General features: G+C 52.8%; 6 non-coding genes across 6 annotated transcripts; all 6 read left to right on the forward strand.

Moving 5' to 3' along the window:
* The first annotated feature begins 1423 nt into the window (after positions 1–1423).
* TRNAN-GUU (transfer RNA asparagine (anticodon GUU)) lies at positions 1424–1497 on the forward strand. Its single transcript has one exon. It is a non-coding gene; the product is annotated as a tRNA-Asn (tRNA).
* Positions 1498–3997: 2500 nt separating this feature from the next.
* TRNAW-CCA (transfer RNA tryptophan (anticodon CCA)) lies at positions 3998–4069 on the forward strand. Its single transcript has one exon. It is a non-coding gene; the product is annotated as a tRNA-Trp (tRNA).
* A 1829-nt stretch (positions 4070–5898) lies between these two features.
* On the forward strand, positions 5899–5972 carry TRNAN-GUU (transfer RNA asparagine (anticodon GUU)). The gene has a single exon. It is a non-coding gene; the product is annotated as a tRNA-Asn (tRNA).
* Positions 5973–8472: 2500 nt separating this feature from the next.
* On the forward strand, positions 8473–8544 carry TRNAW-CCA (transfer RNA tryptophan (anticodon CCA)). Its single transcript has one exon. It is a non-coding gene; the product is annotated as a tRNA-Trp (tRNA).
* A 1829-nt stretch (positions 8545–10373) lies between these two features.
* TRNAN-GUU (transfer RNA asparagine (anticodon GUU)) lies at positions 10374–10447 on the forward strand. The gene has a single exon. It is a non-coding gene; the product is annotated as a tRNA-Asn (tRNA).
* Positions 10448–14848: 4401 nt separating this feature from the next.
* TRNAN-GUU (transfer RNA asparagine (anticodon GUU)) lies at positions 14849–14922 on the forward strand. Its single transcript has one exon. It is a non-coding gene; the product is annotated as a tRNA-Asn (tRNA).
* The last annotated feature ends 1481 nt before the right edge of the window (positions 14923–16403 follow it).

The following is a 16403-nucleotide window of genomic DNA, read 5'->3' on the forward strand; positions in this document are numbered from 1 at the left end:
ACAGAAAGCACCCTCCAGACCACCAGCAATCTTGTGTTTCACAACATGCCACTGTCACTGGACTTTCCTTCTGGGAAAGCCTACTCACTGACCTGGCCAGATTCCATGTCCTCCCCAAAATCCTGGGGAGAAACGGGCAGAGTTCTGCGCCCTGCGCCCTCTTTCGCGTCCCTAACGCGCTCCCAACGCGCCCTACAGCCCTGGTCGGGCTCATACCACTGGGGCCTCTGCCGAGGAAGAGCCCCGGAAGCCTAGGGCCAGGCCTATTGCACAGGCATCTTAGACCAGGCCATTCCGGGATTGCTGTGTTTCACGTCCTGCCCTTCAACTCTCCTGGGAGGGCTTTCCCTGAGAACCCTCATGTCTCTGCCCTCCCAGGAGGCTGTGGTTCTTTGGAAAATAGGGGGTGCACCACGGGCCGTCCCCTTTCCTCTCTCTCGCCAATATCTTTCACCAAAGCTGAGCCCTGCAGGTAAATGTATCTATCTGGCTGAGGGGCCAGGGAGGGCCTTTGCCTGCAGTCTTACAAGCCAGAGTGCAGAGAAGGCAGCAGCTCTGGGACCGGGACTCTGCTCAAAGACATATCTAACATGCCACAGTGGAGCTGAGATGGGCAAGACACGTGTCTCACAGGCAGGCAGCACAACAAGACAGTGGCAGGAAACTATGCTAACAAGGAAAGAGAAAAGTCACGTGTCTCGTGGCCTTCCCACCATTAGACAGTAGTCTGCGCAAGAAAACATCCAACAGTGACAGGACAACCAAGCAAATGACAAACGCTGTGCTGAATAAAGTCATCTTACATGACATTTCGTACAAAGGCCCAGATCATGGGGATGATCGCGCAGAAGCAGCAAGTATCAGAGCCACCGAACCTGAGGTGAGTTACACGAGGAGAAAGGGCGACATGGGGACAGGGGCTAGGGGCTCAGGGAACAGCTACCACAATGCAACCTCGGGTGTGGGGATGCCACTCATTGCGGGTACTGCCCTGGGATTTCCTTTTAGAAAGAATCGCTGGTTAAAGTGTAGTGCACAAAAAACCCAACTCCTCGATTACACTATTAGATAACATCCTTTAACTGCCCCACCCACCCTGTGTGAGTCTCACCCACTTCCCGCCTGCTCCCTCTAGTCTGAGAGTTGTATCTCCACAAAAAACACACAGTGGGGCTCAATGTGTTGCTCATGTCTGACATGGACACCTAAGCAGTGCTGGATTCACAACCTGAAAGCCTGCAAAGGAAAGTGTGCCCGGCAGAAGATAAGCTGCCTGGCAACTCAGAACCTTCTTCTAAGAGAAGTAAGACATGTCACAATGGAGTCTAAGCCTACCTGTCTTATGCCAGGACCTTAGAGCTGCAGGCAGGAGCACAAAGGTAAAAACATATATTGAGTCCCAACACGCTCACTGCGGTGGTTGGTCTCTGTGGCGCAATCGGTTAGCGCGTTCGGCTGTTAACCGAAAGGTTGGTGGTTCAAGCCCACCCAGGGACGTATGCTTTTGCCTACATCAAGTCCTGAATTAAAACACAGCTGTCTGGCTTTGCTCTTAGAGCTCTCGCTTTGCCTGCGTGACATGCTCTATCTCAACATTTCTATCTTCTCTCATCTCTTCACCTCTAGTCATTTCCACCAATAGGACTGGAAACGGGCCACCAAGCCTTCTACTTTAACCACAGGCGTACTGAGGGCCAATAAAAGGCACAGAAGCATTTCATGATCCGGGGCTGAGAACTGCATGCACCAGGACCTCGTGGCGCAACAGTAGCGCGTCTGACTCCAGATCAGAAGGTTGCATGTTCAAATCACGTCGGGGTCACTCTTTGACATTTTTTTCCCCACCAAGTCTATATCTCTGACTTCTAAAGCAAAGCCAAAAGAAGGGTGCTTTGCATTGGCCGGGAATCGAACCCGGGCCTCCCACGTGGCAGGCGAGAATTCTACCACTGAACCACCAATGCTTCACTTACATAGGCTGAGCAGAGAGCCCTGCCGTAGACAGTAGTGATGAGGCCCATGCATTCGCATGGGACACCTATGAACAAATTTTGCATGGCAAGCCTTGGACTGCCAAACGTTCACATGCTGATGGCAGGAATCAGATGCAGGAGACTGAAACTATGAATGTGTCTGCTTTTGCTAAGGACAGTGGTTTGGGGCCAGTGTTGTGCTTGACAGAGCACGACATCAGCCTGCTCTCTGGCTGCTCCCGGGAGAAGTGGCTGACAGAAAGCACCCTCCAGACCACCAGCAATCTTGTGTTTCACAACATGCCACTGTCACTGGACTTTCCTTCTGGGAAAGCCTAGTCACTGACCTGGCCAGATTCCCTGTCCTCCCCAAAATCCTGGGGAGAAACGGGCAGAGTTCTGCGCCCTGCGCCCTCTTTCGCGTCCCTAACGCGCTCCCAACGCGCCCTACAGCCCTGGTCGGGCACAGCCCTGGTCGGGCTCATACCACTGGGGCCTCTGCCGAGGAAGAGCCCCGGAAGCCTAGGGCCAGGCCTATTGCACAGGCATCTTAGACCAGGCCATTCCGGGATTGCTGTGTTTCACGTCCTGCCCTTCAACACTCCTGGGAGGGCTTTCCCTGAGAACCCTCATGTCTCTGCCCTCCCAGGAGGCTGTGGTTCTATGCAAAATAGGGGGTGCACCACGGGCCGTCCCCTTTCCTCTCTCTCGCCAATATCTTTCACCAAAGCTGAGCCCTGCAGGTAAATGTATCTATCTGGCTGAGGGGCCAGGGAGGGCCTTTGCCTGCAGTCTTACAAGCCAGAGTGCAGAGAAGGCAGCAGCTCTGGGACCGGGACTCTGCTCAAAGACATATCTAACATGCCACAGTGGAGCTGAGATGGGCAAGACACGTGTCTCAAAGGCTGGCAGCACACCAAGACAGTGGCAGGAAACTATGCTAACAAGGAAAGAGAAAAGTCACGTGTCTCGTGGCCTTCCCACCATTAGACAGTAGTCTGCGCAAGAAAACATCCAACAGTGACAGGACAACCAAGCAAATGACAAACGCCGTGCTGAATAAAGTCATCTTACATGACATTTCGTACAAAGGCCCAGATCATGGGGATGATCGCGCAGCAGAAGCAGCAAGTATCAGAGCCACCGAACCTGGGGTGAGTTACACGAGGAGAAAGGGCGACATGGGGACAGGGGCTATGGGCTCAGGGAACAGCTACCACAATGCAACCTCGGGTGTGGGGATGCCACTCATTGCGGGTACTGCCCTGGGATTTCCTTTTAGAAAGAATCGCTGGTTAAAGTGTAGTGCACAAAAAACCCAACTCCTCGATTACACTATTAGATAACATCCTTTAACTGCCCCACCCACCCTGTGTGAGTCTCACCCACTTCCCGCCTGCTCCCTCTAGTCTGAGAGTTGTATCTCCACAAAAAACACACAGTGGGGCTCAATGAGCTGCTCATGTCTGACATGGACACCTAAGCAGTGCTGGATTCACAACCTGAAAGCCTGCAAAGGAAAGTGTGCCCGGCAGAGGATAAGCTGCCTGGCAACTCAGAACCTTCTTCTAAGAGAAGTAAGACATGTCACAATGGAGTCTAAGCCTACCTGTCTTATGCCAGGACCTTAGAGCTGCAGGCAGGAGCACAAAGGTAAAAATATATATAGAGTCCCAACACGCTCACTGCGGTGGTTGGTCTCTGTGGTGCAATCGGTTAGCGCGTTCGGCTGTTAACCGAAAGGTTGGTGGTTCAAGCCCACCCAGGGACGTATGCTTTTGCCTACATCAAGTCCTGAATTAAAACACAGCTGTCTGGCTTTGCTCTTAGAGCTCTCGCTTTGCCTGCGTGACATGCTCTATCTCACCATTTCTATCTTCTCTCATCTCTTCACCTCTAGTCATTTCCACCAATAGGACTGGAAACGGGCCACCAAGCCTTCTACTTTAACCACAGGCGTACTGAGGGCCAATAAAAGGCACAGAAGCATTTCTTGATCCGGGGCTGAGAACTGCATGCACAGGGACCTCGTGGCGCAACGGTAGCGCGTCTGACTCCAGATCAGAAGGTTGCGTGTTCAAATCACGTCGGGGTCACTCTTTGAGATTTTTTTCCCCACCAAGTCTATATCTCTGACTTCTAAAGCAAAGCCAAAAGAAGGGCGCTTTGCATTGGCCGGGAATCGAACCCAGGCCTCCCACGTGGCAGGCGAGAATTCTACCACTGAACCACCAATGCTTCACTTACATAGGCTGAGCAGAGAGCCCTGCCGTAGACAGTAGTGATGAGGCCCATGCATTCGCATGGGACACCTATGAACAAAGTTTGCATGGCAAGCCTTGGACTGCCAAACGTTCACATGCTGATGGCAGGAATCAGATGCAGGAGACTGAAACTATGAATGTTTCTGCTTTTGCTAAGGACAGTGGTTTGGGGCCAGTGTTGTGCTTGACAGAGCACGACATCAGCCTGCTCTCTGGCTGCTCCCGGGAGAAGTGGCTGACAGAAAGCACCCTCCAGACCACCAGCAATCTTGTGTTTCACAACATGCCACTGTCACTGGACTTTCCTTCTGGGAAAGCCTACTCACTGACCTGGCCAGATTCCATGTCCTCCCCAAAATCCTGGGGAGAAACGGGCAGAGTTCTGCACCCTGCGCCCTCTTTCGCGTCCCTAACGCGCTCCCAACGCGCCCTACAGCCCTGGTCGGGCTCATACCACTGGGGCCTCTGCCGAGGAAGAGCCCCGGAAGCCTAGGGCCAGGCCTATTGCACAGGCATCTTAGACCAGGCCATTCCGGGATTGCTGTGTTTCACGTCCTGCCCTTCAACTCTCCTGGGAGGGCTTTCCCTGAGAACCCTCATGTCTCTGCCCTCCCAGGAGGCTGTGGTTCTTTGGAAAATAGGGGGTGCACCACGGGCCGTCCCCTTTCCTCTCTCTCGCCAATATCTTTCACCAAAGCTGAGCCCTGCAGGTAAATGTATCTATCTGGCTGAGGGGCCAGGGAGGGCCTTTGCCTGCAGTCTTACAAGCCAGAGTGCAGAGAAGGCAGCAGCTCTGGGACCGGGACTCTGCTCAAAGACATATCTAACATGCCACAGTGGAGCTGAGATGGGCAAGACACGTGTCTCACAGGCAGGCAGCACAACAAGACAGTGGCAGGAAACTATGCTAACAAGGAAAGAGAAAAGTCACGTGTCTCGTGGCCTTCCCACCATTAGACAGTAGTCTGCGCAAGAAAACATCCAACAGTGACAGGACAACCAAGCAAATGACAAACGCTGTGCTGAATAAAGTCATCTTACATGACATTTCGTACAAAGGCCCAGATCATGGGGATGATCGCGCAGAAGCAGCAAGTATCAGAGCCACCGAACCTGAGGTGAGTTACACGAGGAGAAAGGGCGACATGGGGACAGGGGCTAGGGGCTCAGGGAACAGCTACCACAATGCAACCTCGGGTGTGGGGATGCCACTCATTGCGGGTACTGCCCTGGGATTTCCTTTTAGAAAGAATCGCTGGTTAAAGTGTAGTGCACAAAAAACCCAACTCCTCGATTACACTATTAGATAACATCCTTTAACTGCCCCACCCACCCTGTGTGAGTCTCACCCACTTCCCGCCTGCTCCCTCTAGTCTGAGAGTTGTATCTCCACAAAAAACACACAGTGGGGCTCAATGAGCTGCTCATGTCTGACATGGACACCTAAGCAGTGCTGGATTCACAACCTGAAAGCCTGCAAAGGAAAGTGTGCCCGGCAGAAGATAAGCTGCCTGGCAACTCAGAACCTTCTTCTAAGAGAAGTAAGACATGTCACAATGGAGTCTAAGCCTACCTGTCTTATGCCAGGACCTTAGAGCTGCAGGCAGGAGCACAAAGGTAAAAACATATATTGAGTCCCAACACGCTCACTGCGGTGGTTGGTCTCTGTGGCGCAATCGGTTAGCGCGTTCGGCTGTTAACCGAAAGGTTGGTGGTTCAAGCCCACCCAGGGACGTATGCTTTTGCCTACATCAAGTCCTGAATTAAAACACAGCTGTCTGGCTTTGCTCTTAGAGCTCTCGCTTTGCCTGCGTGACATGCTCTATCTCAACATTTCTATCTTCTCTCATCTCTTCACCTCTAGTCATTTCCACCAATAGGACTGGAAACGGGCCACCAAGCCTTCTACTTTAACCACAGGCGTACTGAGGGCCAATAAAAGGCACAGAAGCATTTCATGATCCGGGGCTGAGAGCTGCATGCACCAGGACCTCGTGGCGCAACAGTAGCGCGTCTGACTCCAGATCAGAAGGTTGCATGTTCAAATCACGTCGGGGTCACTCTTTGACATTTTTTTCCCCACCAAGTCTATATCTCTGACTTCTAAAGCAAAGCCAAAAGAAGGGTGCTTTGCATTGGCCGGGAATCGAACCCGGGCCTCCCACGTGGCAGGCGAGAATTCTACCACTGAACCACCAATGCTTCACTTACATAGGCTGAGCAGAGAGCCCTGCCGTAGACAGTAGTGATGAGGCCCATGCATTCGCATGGGACACCTATGAACAAATTTTGCATGGCAAGCCTTGGACTGCCAAACGTTCACATGCTGATGGCAGGAATCAGATGCAGGAGACTGAAACTATGAATGTGTCTGCTTTTGCTAAGGACAGTGGTTTGGGGCCAGTGTTGTGCTTGACAGAGCACGACATCAGCCTGCTCTCTGGCTGCTCCCGGGAGAAGTGGCTGACAGAAAGCACCCTCCAGACCACCAGCAATCTTGTGTTTCACAACATGCCACTGTCACTGGACTTTCCTTCTGGGAAAGCCTAGTCACTGACCTGGCCAGATTCCCTGTCCTCCCCAAAATCCTGGGGAGAAACGGGCAGAGTTCTGCGCCCTGCGCCCTCTTTCGCGTCCCTAACGCGCTCCCAACGCGCCCTACAGCCCTGGTCGGGCACAGCCCTGGTCGGGCTCATACCACTGGGGCCTCTGCCGAGGAAGAGCCCCGGAAGCCTAGGGCCAGGCCTATTGCACAGGCATCTTAGACCAGGCCATTCCGGGATTGCTGTGTTTCACGTCCTGCCCTTCAACACTCCTGGGAGGGCTTTCCCTGAGAACCCTCATGTCTCTGCCCTCCCAGGAGGCTGTGGTTCTATGCAAAATAGGGGGTGCACCACGGGCCGTCCCCTTTCCTCTCTCTCGCCAATATCTTTCACCAAAGCTGAGCCCTGCAGGTAAATGTATCTATCTGGCTGAGGGGCCAGGGAGGGCCTTTGCCTGCAGTCTTACAAGCCAGAGTGCAGAGAAGGCAGCAGCTCTGGGACCGGGACTCTGCTCAAAGACATATCTAACATGCCACAGTGGAGCTGAGATGGGCAAGACACGTGTCTCAAAGGCTGGCAGCACACCAAGACAGTGGCAGGAAACTATGCTAACAAGGAAAGAGAAAAGTCACGTGTCTCGTGGCCTTCCCACCATTAGACAGTAGTCTGCGCAAGAAAACATCCAACAGTGACAGGACAACCAAGCAAATGACAAACGCCGTGCTGAATAAAGTCATCTTACATGACATTTCGTACAAAGGCCCAGATCATGGGGATGATCGCGCAGCAGAAGCAGCAAGTATCAGAGCCACCGAACCTGGGGTGAGTTACACGAGGAGAAAGGGCGACATGGGGACAGGGGCTATGGGCTCAGGGAACAGCTACCACAATGCAACCTCGGGTGTGGGGATGCCACTCATTGCGGGTACTGCCCTGGGATTTCCTTTTAGAAAGAATCGCTGGTTAAAGTGTAGTGCACAAAAAACCCAACTCCTCGATTACACTATTAGATAACATCCTTTAACTGCCCCACCCACCCTGTGTGAGTCTCACCCACTTCCCGCCTGCTCCCTCTAGTCTGAGAGTTGTATCTCCACAAAAAACACACAGTGGGGCTCAATGAGCTGCTCATGTCTGACATGGACACCTAAGCAGTGCTGGATTCACAACCTGAAAGCCTGCAAAGGAAAGTGTGCCCGGCAGAGGATAAGCTGCCTGGCAACTCAGAACCTTCTTCTAAGAGAAGTAAGACATGTCACAATGGAGTCTAAGCCTACCTGTCTTATGCCAGGACCTTAGAGCTGCAGGCAGGAGCACAAAGGTAAAAATATATATAGAGTCCCAACACGCTCACTGCGGTGGTTGGTCTCTGTGGTGCAATCGGTTAGCGCGTTCGGCTGTTAACCGAAAGGTTGGTGGTTCAAGCCCACCCAGGGACGTATGCTTTTGCCTACATCAAGTCCTGAATTAAAACACAGCTGTCTGGCTTTGCTCTTAGAGCTCTCGCTTTGCCTGCGTGACATGCTCTATCTCACCATTTCTATCTTCTCTCATCTCTTCACCTCTAGTCATTTCCACCAATAGGACTGGAAACGGGCCACCAAGCCTTCTACTTTAACCACAGGCGTACTGAGGGCCAATAAAAGGCACAGAAGCATTTCTTGATCCGGGGCTGAGAACTGCATGCACAGGGACCTCGTGGCGCAACGGTAGCGCGTCTGACTCCAGATCAGAAGGTTGCGTGTTCAAATCACGTCGGGGTCACTCTTTGAGATTTTTTTCCCCACCAAGTCTATATCTCTGACTTCTAAAGCAAAGCCAAAAGAAGGGCGCTTTGCATTGGCCGGGAATCGAACCCAGGCCTCCCACGTGGCAGGCGAGAATTCTACCACTGAACCACCAATGCTTCACTTACATAGGCTGAGCAGAGAGCCCTGCCGTAGACAGTAGTGATGAGGCCCATGCATTCGCATGGGACACCTATGAACAAAGTTTGCATGGCAAGCCTTGGACTGCCAAACGTTCACATGCTGATGGCAGGAATCAGATGCAGGAGACTGAAACTATGAATGTTTCTGCTTTTGCTAAGGACAGTGGTTTGGGGCCAGTGTTGTGCTTGACAGAGCACGACATCAGCCTGCTCTCTGGCTGCTCCCGGGAGAAGTGGCTGACAGAAAGCACCCTCCAGACCACCAGCAATCTTGTGTTTCACAACATGCCACTGTCACTGGACTTTCCTTCTGGGAAAGCCTACTCACTGACCTGGCCAGATTCCATGTCCTCCCCAAAATCCTGGGGAGAAACGGGCAGAGTTCTGCGCCCTGCGCCCTCTTTCGCGTCCCTAACGCGCTCCCAACGCGCCCTACAGCCCTGGTCGGGCTCATACCACTGGGGCCTCTGCCGAGGAAGAGCCCCGGAAGCCTAGGGCCAGGCCTATTGCACAGGCATCTTAGACCAGGCCATTCCGGGATTGCTGTGTTTCACGTCCTGCCCTTCAACTCTCCTGGGAGGGCTTTCCCTGAGAACCCTCATGTCTCTGCCCTCCCAGGAGGCTGTGGTTCTTTGGAAAATAGGGGGTGCACCACGGGCCGTCCCCTTTCCTCTCTCTCGCCAATATCTTTCACCAAAGCTGAGCCCTGCAGGTAAATGTATCTATCTGGCTGAGGGGCCAGGGAGGGCCTTTGCCTGCAGTCTTACAAGCCAGAGTGCAGAGAAGGCAGCAGCTCTGGGACCGGGACTCTGCTCAAAGACATATCTAACATGCCACAGTGGAGCTGAGATGGGCAAGACACGTGTCTCACAGGCAGGCAGCACAACAAGACAGTGGCAGGAAACTATGCTAACAAGGAAAGAGAAAAGTCACGTGTCTCGTGGCCTTCCCACCATTAGACAGTAGTCTGCGCAAGAAAACATCCAACAGTGACAGGACAACCAAGCAAATGACAAACGCTGTGCTGAATAAAGTCATCTTACATGACATTTCGTACAAAGGCCCAGATCATGGGGATGATCGCGCAGAAGCAGCAAGTATCAGAGCCACCGAACCTGAGGTGAGTTACACGAGGAGAAAGGGCGACATGGGGACAGGGGCTAGGGGCTCAGGGAACAGCTACCACAATGCAACCTCGGGTGTGGGGATGCCACTCATTGCGGGTACTGCCCTGGGATTTCCTTTTAGAAAGAATCGCTGGTTAAAGTGTAGTGCACAAAAAACCCAACTCCTCGATTACACTATTAGATAACATCCTTTAACTGCCCCACCCACCCTGTGTGAGTCTCACCCACTTCCCGCCTGCTCCCTCTAGTCTGAGAGTTGTATCTCCACAAAAAACACACAGTGGGGCTCAATGAGCTGCTCATGTCTGACATGGACACCTAAGCAGTGCTGGATTCACAACCTGAAAGCCTGCAAAGGAAAGTGTGCCCGGCAGAAGATAAGCTGCCTGGCAACTCAGAACCTTCTTCTAAGAGAAGTAAGACATGTCACAATGGAGTCTAAGCCTACCTGTCTTATGCCAGGACCTTAGAGCTGCAGGCAGGAGCACAAAGGTAAAAACATATATTGAGTCCCAACACGCTCACTGCGGTGGTTGGTCTCTGTGGCGCAATCGGTTAGCGCGTTCGGCTGTTAACCGAAAGGTTGGTGGTTCAAGCCCACCCAGGGACGTATGCTTTTGCCTACATCAAGTCCTGAATTAAAACACAGCTGTCTGGCTTTGCTCTTAGAGCTCTCGCTTTGCCTGCGTGACATGCTCTATCTCAACATTTCTATCTTCTCTCATCTCTTCACCTCTAGTCATTTCCACCAATAGGACTGGAAACGGGCCACCAAGCCTTCTACTTTAACCACAGGCGTACTGAGGGCCAATAAAAGGCACAGAAGCATTTCATGATCCGGGGCTGAGAACTGCATGCACCAGGACCTCGTGGCGCAACAGTAGCGCGTCTGACTCCAGATCAGAAGGTTGCATGTTCAAATCACGTCGGGGTCACTCTTTGACATTTTTTTCCCCACCAAGTCTATATCTCTGACTTCTAAAGCAAAGCCAAAAGAAGGGTGCTTTGCATTGGCCGGGAATCGAACCCGGGCCTCCCACGTGGCAGGCGAGAATTCTACCACTGAACCACCAATGCTTCACTTACATAGGCTGAGCAGAGAGCCCTGCCGTAGACAGTAGTGATGAGGCCCATGCATTCGCATGGGACACCTATGAACAAATTTTGCATGGCAAGCCTTGGACTGCCAAACGTTCACATGCTGATGGCAGGAATCAGATGCAGGAGACTGAAACTATGAATGTGTCTGCTTTTGCTAAGGACAGTGGTTTGGGGCCAGTGTTGTGCTTGACAGAGCACGACATCAGCCTGCTCTCTGGCTGCTCCCGGGAGAAGTGGCTGACAGAAAGCACCCTCCAGACCACCAGCAATCTTGTGTTTCACAACATGCCACTGTCACTGGACTTTCCTTCTGGGAAAGCCTAGTCACTGACCTGGCCAGATTCCCTGTCCTCCCCAAAATCCTGGGGAGAAACGGGCAGAGTTCTGCGCCCTGCGCCCTCTTTCGCGTCCCTAACGCGCTCCCAACGCGCCCTACAGCCCTGGTCGGGCACAGCCCTGGTCGGGCTCATACCACTGGGGCCTCTGCCGAGGAAGAGCCCCGGAAGCCTAGGGCCAGGCCTATTGCACAGGCATCTTAGACCAGGCCATTCCGGGATTGCTGTGTTTCACGTCCTGCCCTTCAACACTCCTGGGAGGGCTTTCCCTGAGAACCCTCATGTCTCTGCCCTCCCAGGAGGCTGTGGTTCTATGCAAAATAGGGGGTGCACCACGGGCCGTCCCCTTTCCTCTCTCTCGCCAATATCTTTCACCAAAGCTGAGCCCTGCAGGTAAATGTATCTATCTGGCTGAGGGGCCAGGGAGGGCCTTTGCCTGCAGTCTTACAAGCCAGAGTGCAGAGAAGGCAGCAGCTCTGGGACCGGGACTCTGCTCAAAGACATATCTATCATGCCACAGTGGAGCTGAGATGGGCAAGACACGTGTCTCAAAGGCTGGCAGCACACCAAGACAGTGGCAGGAAACTATGCTAACAAGGAAAGAGAAAAGTCACGTGTCTCGTGGCCTTCCCACCATTAGACAGTAGTCTGCGCAAGAAAACATCCAACAGTGACAGGACAACCAAGCAAATGACAAACGCCGTGCTGAATAAAGTCATCTTACATGACATTTCGTACAAAGGCCCAGATCATGGGGATGATCGCGCAGCAGAAGCAGCAAGTATCAGAGCCACCGAACCTGGGGTGAGTTACACGAGGAGAAAGGGCGACATGGGGACAGGGGCTATGGGCTCAGGGAACAGCTACCACAATGCAACCTCGGGTGTGGGGATGCCACTCATTGCGGGTACTGCCCTGGGATTTCCTTTTAGAAAGAATCGCTGGTTAAAGTGTAGTGCACAAAAAACCCAACTCCTCGATTACACTATTAGATAACATCCTTTAACTGCCCCACCCACCCTGTGTGAGTCTCACCCACTTCCCGCCTGCTCCCTCTAGTCTGAGAGTTGTATCTCCACAAAAAACACACAGTGGGGCTCAATGAGCTGCTCATGTCTGACATGGACACCTAAGCAGTGCTGGATTCACAACCTGAAAGCCTGCAAAGGAAAGTGTGCCCGGCAGAGGATAAGCTGCCTGGCAACTCAGAACCTTCTTCTAAGAGAAGTAAGACATGTCACAATGGAGTCTAAGCCTACCTGTCTTATGCCAGGACCTTAGAGCTGCAGGCAGGAGCACAAAGGTAAAAATATATATAGAGTCCCAACACGCTCACTGCGGTGGTTGGTCTCTGTGGTGCAATCGGTTAGCGCGTTCGGCTGTTAACCGAAAGGTTGGTGGTTCAAGCCCACCCAGGGACGTATGCTTTTGCCTACATCAAGTCCTGAATTAAAACACAGCTGTCTGGCTTTGCTCTTAGAGCTCTCGCTTTGCCTGCGTGACATGCTCTATCTCACCATTTCTATCTTCTCTCATCTCTTCACCTCTAGTCATTTCCACCAATAGGACTGGAAACGGGCCACCAAGCCTTCTACTTTAACCACAGGCGTACTGAGGGCCAATAAAAGGCACAGAAGCATTTCTTGTTCCGGGGCTGAGAACTGCATGCACAGGGACCTCGTGGCGCAACGGTAGCGCTTCTGACTCCAGATCAGAAGGTTGCGTGTTCAAATCACGTCGGGGTCACTCTTTGAGATTTTTTTCCCCACCAAGTCTATATCTCTGACTTCTAAAGCAAAGCCAAAAGAAGGGCGCTTTGCATTGGCCGGGAATCTAACCCAGGCCTCCCGCGTGGCAGGCGAGAATTCTACCACTGAACCACCAATGCTTCACTTACATAGGCTGAGCAGAGAGCCCTGCCGTAGACAGTAGTGATGAGGCCCATGCATTCGCATGGGACACCTATGAACAAAGTTTGCATGGCAAGCCTTGGACTGCCAAACGTTCACATGCTGATGGCAGGAATCAGATGCAGGAGACTGAAACTATGAATGTTTCTGCTTTTGCTAAGGACAGTGGTTTGGGGCCAGTGTTGTGCTTGACAGAGCACGACATCAGCCTGCTCTCTGGCTGCTCCCGGGAGAAGTGGCTGACAGAAAGCACCCTCCAGACCACCAGCAATCTTGTGTTTCACAACATGCCACTGTCACTGGACTTTCCTTCTGGGAAAGCCTACTCACTGACCTGGCCAGATTCCATGTCCTCCCCAAAATCCTGGGGAGAAACGGGCAGAGTTCTGCGCCCTGCGCCCTCTTTCGCGTCCCTAACGCGCTCCCAACGCGCCCTACAGCCCTGGTCGGGCTCATACCACTGGGGCCTCTGCCGAGGAAGAGCCCCGGAAGCCTAGGGCCAGGCCTATTGCACAGGCATCTTAGACCAGGCCATTCCGGGATTGCTGTGTTTCACGTCCTGCCCTTCAACTCTCCTGGGAGGGCTTTCCCTGAGAACCCTCATGTCTCTGCCCTCCCAGGAGGCTGTGGTTCTTTGGAAAATAGGGGGTGCACCACGGGCCGTCCCCTTTCCTCTCTCTCGCCAATATCTTTCACCAAAGCTGAGCCCTGCAGGTAAATGTATCTATCTGGCTGAGGGGCCAGGGAGGGCCTTTGCCTGCAGTCTTACAAGCCAGAGTGCAGAGAAGGCAGCAGCTCTGGGACCGGGACTCTGCTCAAAGACATATCTAACATGCCACAGTGGAGCTGAGATGGGCAAGACACGTGTCTCACAGGCAGGCAGCACAACAAGACAGTGGCAGGAAACTATGCTAACAAGGAAAGAGAAAAGTCACGTGTCTCGTGGCCTTCCCACCATTAGACAGTAGTCTGCGCAAGAAAACATCCAACAGTGACAGGACAACCAAGCAAATGACAAACGCTGTGCTGAATAAAGTCATCTTACATGACATTTCGTACAAAGGCCCAGATCATGGGGATGATCGCGCAGAAGCAGCAAGTATCAGAGCCACCGAACCTGAGGTGAGTTACACGAGGAGAAAGGGCGACATGGGGACAGGGGCTAGGGGCTCAGAGAACAGCTACCACAATGCAACCTCGGGTGTGGGGATGCCACTCATTGCGGGTACTGCCCTGGGATTTCCTTTTAGAAAGAATCGCTGGTTAAAGTGTAGTGCACAAAAAACCCAACTCCTCGATTACACTATTAGATAACATCCTTTAACTGCCCCACCCACCCTGTGTGAGTCTCACCCACTTCCCGCCTGCTCCCTCTAGTCTGAGAGTTGTATCTCCACAAAAAACACACAGTGGGGCTCAATGAGCTGCTCATGTCTGACATGGACACCTAAGCAGTGCTGGATTCACAACCTGAAAGCCTGCAAAGGAAAGTGTGCCCGGCAGAAGATAAGCTGCCTGGCAACTCAGAACCTTCTTCTAAGAGAAGTAAGACATGTCACAATGGAGTCTAAGCCTACCTGTCTTATGCCAGGACCTTAGAGCTGCAGGCAGGAGCACAAAGGTAAAAACATATATTGAGTCCCAACACGCTCACTGCGGTGGTTGGTCTCTGTGGCGCAATCGGTTAGCGCGTTCGGCTGTTAACCGAAAGGTTGGTGGTTCAAGCCCACCCAGGGACGTATGCTTTTGCCTACATCAAGTCCTGAATTAAAACACAGCTGTCTGGCTTTGCTCTTAGAGCTCTCGCTTTGCCTGCGTGACATGCTCTATCTCAACATTTCTATCTTCTCTCATCTCTTCACCTCTAGTCATTTCCACCAATAGGACTGGAAACGGGCCACCAAGCCTTCTACTTTAACCACAGGCGTACTGAGGGCCAATAAAAGGCACAGAAGCATTTCATGATCCGGGGCTGAGAACTGCATGCACCAGGACCTCGTGGCGCAACAGTAGCGCGTCTGACTCCAGATCAGAAGGTTTCATGTTCAAATCACGTCGGGGTCACTCTTTGACATTTTTTTCCCCACCAAGTCTATATCTCTGACTTCTAAAGCAAAGCCAAAAGAAGGGTGCTTTGCATTGGCCGGGAATCGAACCCGGGCCTCCCACGTGGCAGGCGAGAATTCTACCACTGAACCACCAATGCTTCACTTACATAGGCTGAGCAGAGAGCCCTGCCGTAGACAGTAGTGATGAGGCCCATGCATTCGCATGGGACACCTATGAACAAATTTTGCATGGCAAGCCTTGGACTGCCAAACGTTCACATGCTGATGGCAGGAATCAGATGCAGGAGACTGAAACTATGAATGTTTCTGCTTTTGCTAAGGACAGTGGTTTGGGGCCAGTGTTGTGCTTGACAGAGCACGACATCAGCCTGCTCTCTGGCTGCTCCCGGGAGAAGTGGCTGACAGAAAGCACCCTCCAGACCACCAGCAATCTTGTGTTTCACAACATGCCACTGTCACTGGACTTTCCTTCTGGGAAAGCCTAGTCACTGACCTGGCCAGATTCCCTGTCCTCCCCAAAATCCTGGGGAGAAACGGGCAGAGTTCTGCGCCCTGCGCCCTCTTTCGCGTCCCTAACGCGCTCCCAACGCGCCCTACAGCCCTGGTCGGGCACAGCCCTGGTCGGGCTCATACCACTGGGGCCTCTGCCGAGGAAGAGCCCCGGAAGCCTAGGGCCAGGCCTATTGCACAGGCATCTTAGACCAGGCCATTCCGGGATTGCTGTGTTTCACGTCCTGCCCTTCAACACTCCTGGGAGGGCTTTCCCTGAGAACCCTCATGTCTCTGCCCTCCCAGGAGGCTGTGGTTCTATGCAAAATAGGGGGTGCACCACGGGCCGTCCCCTTTCCTCTCTCTCGCCAATATCTTTCACCAAAGCTGAGCCCTGCAGGTAAATGTATCTATCTGGCTGAGGGGCCAGGGAGGGCCTTTGCCTGCAGTCTTACAAGCCAGAGTGCAGAGAAGGCAGCAGCTCTGGGACCGGGACTCTGCTCAAAGACATATCTAACATGCCACAGTGGAGCTGAGATGGGCAAGACACGTGTCTCACAGGCTGGCAGCACACCAAGACAGTGGCAGGAAACTATGCTAACAAGGGAAGAGAAAAGTCACGTGTCTCGTGGCCTTCCCACCATTAGACAGTAGTCTGCGCA

Source organism: Pleurodeles waltl, chromosome 4_1 (genome assembly GCF_031143425.1).
Source record: "Pleurodeles waltl isolate 20211129_DDA chromosome 4_1, aPleWal1.hap1.20221129, whole genome shotgun sequence".
In the NCBI taxonomy this organism is placed as follows: Eukaryota; Metazoa; Chordata; class Amphibia; order Caudata; family Salamandridae; genus Pleurodeles; species Pleurodeles waltl.